Genomic DNA, 3,740 nt, shown 5'->3' on the forward strand with positions numbered 1-3,740 from the left:
CACACACACACACACACATGTATACACACACACACACACACCGACATTACAATCTCCCTCACAAATTGGGTTTTTGCAAAAGATTAAAAATGTTACTTCTATAATCTGCTTCTGAAATTGCTTTGGAGATGCCATCATCGGGACCAATGTGCACGAGGCAGTACTTAGCAAAGCAAATGCTACTCAGACCTCATTTGCCTAAAGCTGCCACTCTATCGAGCAGTCTGTGAATAGCACCCAGGCTGTCCCCTGAGTCCTGTGTACATTTGGAAAATTAATTATTTTTCTCTCATACACATCATAAAAGTGATGCAAGGGGCTATCAGCTTGCTTCCTTTCTGCAGGCAGAGCTATTAAGGCTCAGAGAGGCCTGTGAGCAGTAGCTGGCTTTACATGCTGGTAGCAGGGGGTGTAGCATCGAGAGATCTGGGTAGGGGTAGAGGCATCATAGAAATCCAGGAAGGAGGATGAAGGGAAGCTCTGAAATATTCCAAGAGCACCTGCTTTACATGCTGAGAGCTTGTGACTGGCTTTCAGGCTAGGCTGGGCTAATTGTGCCCTGGCTGTGTGAGGTGGGGCAGGTTTCTGGAAAGCCAACCCCGATGTGATTGAGCTGAAACCCAACAGAACACTTGAAGATAGCAAGTGTCATTGTTGTGTCAGGGAGGACTGGTGAACCAGAAAGAAGAGTATGGCTACCATAGGGCCTGGGCTGTAACAACCCCATTGCAAGGCAGGCTATCTGAGTATGGAGCGTAAAGGAAGACTTGAGTGAATGTGTAATGAGGGATGAAGTCCTGAGGGAATGGGCGTGGGCTTGTTAAGGACCCCAGTGCCTCAGGCACATGCGAGCCACTCAGATGGATGGCAAAGCCTTCCTATGGTTTGCGTGTAAATGTTGAGCGTGTGTACAACCACAAGTGTTTGAGTAGGATTGATCAGTGTGTGTAAAACCTAACAACCCCAGCATCCTCCTCTCGGATGACTGCACCCTGAGACTGGTCCCCTAGGGAGACTTCCTCCTGGGCTAGCTAACCTCTCCTCCTGTGCCCTACAAAATGTACTGAAGTTCTAGGTTGTTTCCTGGTTGGTGCCTTCTGTCAGAGAGAACTCAGCCGCCGCTGCCCTCCCCCCCCCTCCTGCTTTTCTGTACATGTGTGTCTGTGCGTTTGTCCTTTCTCTTGCCTGCCTAGTCAGGTTTCCATAACCTAGCCATGCTGAGCAGGACTAGATATGGATCTTCTCATCAAAGGCCAACTTTCTGTCTCCACTTCAGGAGCAGATGCAGGTGGGTTTTTCATCTGGAAGCCCTGGCCTACACTGGATTCACTCTGTCTGCAGGCCTTTCCTTAGGCGTGGTCTGTGTGTGGAATGATGGTGGTCCCGCCCTCAGAACACAGAAAGGGGGTGGTTCTTATGCAGATGAAGACTGAAATAACTGAAAGTAAAAATGGATGAAGACCACACATTCACAGCTGGATCTGGCTTTATGCTTCTGGTCTGTGATACCGCACTCCCCAACCCATTCTGAAGGGACAAAAGGCCAGGTTGTTGATAGGCTGTGTGGCAGCAGGCCAGTGCTCTGAAAGGTTTCCTTAGGTGGAGTATCCTTCACGGCCAGCAGCTGTGTAGATGGAGTATGCTTTGGGGCCTGGGGGCAGTGGGACCTTCAAGCAGTGGTCAGCTTTGGTCTTAACTGACCAGGCTTTTGGGTTTCCCTTTATATTCTCTCCAAGTGATGGATTGGAACAAACACACTCTGGCCCGGGCTGAATTGAGGCCGCAGGAGCTCTCAGAAGCAACCTTCCCCCCTCCCTACACCTGCACCCACAAATTATCAGCTCAGTCCTAGCAAAGTCCTGGAACATTCTGTGTCTCTCTGGGCCTGACAATGACTAACCATGAGAGCAACACTTAGCCATCCTGATGAGACAGAGCTCTAGTTGGTCCTGTCAGATCCTCACCCTGTAGCTTTGCCCTCCACTTTGCTCTTCTTAGGCTCTCTGACTCCAGGGACTGAAGTAGAAGTTTCTAGTTTCTTTGAAGACTCAGTGTTGTCATGTGATGTTTTGCTGCAAGCTGTTTTGTGAGAAGGCACATGATGTTTTGCGAGGGTCATGATTTTGGCCAGCTGAGAATATCTGTGGGTGGACTCTGAGGAGAGGAGATACACAGAGGCCCACAGATAGTAAGGCATGACTTTTTGGATTGACACTGCTGTGCTGATCTTTGTGCTTCAACACTTGACTTCACAGGAAGAAATGTCCCAGAGAACTTCTTGGAGGAATCCAACTGAGTCTTGTGACCTTCACTGACTTGTCCTGATCTTCTGACTCATGTTAATTAATGTTGCTGCTTGGTGTTGGTCTTTGGACTAGACTGCTGGTTATCCTGATGACTGAGTTTAGTAATCCCCTAGAGACCCATGGACCCTAATCAACAGGAAGTAGATAAAAGAGCTTTACAGCCCTTTTCCCTGCTAATCTACCTAAGGCCTGGGGTATGGGTTGAAAGGGAGGCCTTCTCCCCATACCACTACAGAGAGGCCTGTGTAAGTGTCTCTCCTGAGGCCTGAGAAGATGCTTCTCAAGCATACTTGGGCTAGGGATTCCTTTGTTCTGCAGGCCATTCCAGGCCTCACATCAGTATTTCTGGGGAACAAGGATCCCCAAATTCTCTCAGAAGAGTGACAGAGGCTTTCTGCCACCACACTCTTAGCAAATCTAGTATCTTTGCTGTTAGTAGAATCAGAGGATTTATAGAAAACCAAGTTGGGGACCACATGAGCCCCCAGCCACCAGGAAGCCAGACACTTCCAGCCCTTCCTCGATGTAGGAACCCGTAGGCAGAAAACGACATCCATAAATTAGGGGTGGAAATTCATTGCTTTGATAGGAAACTGAGAGCAGATATTAGGGGAGTATGTGGTAGGTTTTACACTCAATAGAAAATTAGGGCTGTGAATACCGTCCTCCACTGTCAGGCTCTTGTGAGCCATGAGCTGGAGATGAGCTCCAGCGCCTGGCCTCAGCCCCTTTCATTGTCTGCTGCCTAATCTGAGGTTGTGTAAGAACTTCAGCCATCAACCTTGTGACCAGAGGTTTATAGCTTTGCCATAAAAGTTGGGTCAAAGGCTAGGACTTGGCATCTGAGGCCTCAGTCAGACCATGTCCATCTTCCTTTTATCTGAGAACTTAAAAGACTGAGAAGATAGGTGTGTGTGTGTGTGTGTATGTGTGTGTGTGTGTTTGTCTGTCTGAGTGCGCTTGTGATGTCAGTGTATCAATGAGTACATGCATTTATTTCTGCATATATCTCTCAAGATATGTATGTATGTGTGTGTATACATATGTACCAGAAAGTATGAGCGTGGGCTTGTTTTTCAAGGAATGGACTTTTGTTGGTAGGAAAGTGACTAGGCAGGCCACAGATTTGGTTTTTGATATGCTTGTGCTCCAGAGGAAGTTAGGAGGCCCAGGCAAGGAGAAAATATAGACGTGTTTAGAAAGGACATTGTGATCCTCTTTAGTGCCCCTGCCTTCTACGGTGGTTCAGAGCTCACCCCAAGACCAACTTTGATCAAAGACCTCAGGTTGTACTCAGCATCCACTCTAATCCTTGCCAGGACAAGCCAGAAGTTTTACAACGGAGTGCCACTAGCACTTACAATGTTTCTGTTTTTGCCTGCTATTTTGTGTGTGTGTGTGTGTGTGTGTGTGTGTGTGTGTGTGTGTGTGTGT

This window comes from Psammomys obesus, unplaced genomic scaffold (genome assembly GCF_907164565.1).
Source record: "Psammomys obesus unplaced genomic scaffold, mPsaObe1.curated_primary_1811, whole genome shotgun sequence".
Lineage (NCBI taxonomy): Eukaryota > Metazoa > Chordata > Mammalia > Rodentia > Muridae > Psammomys > Psammomys obesus.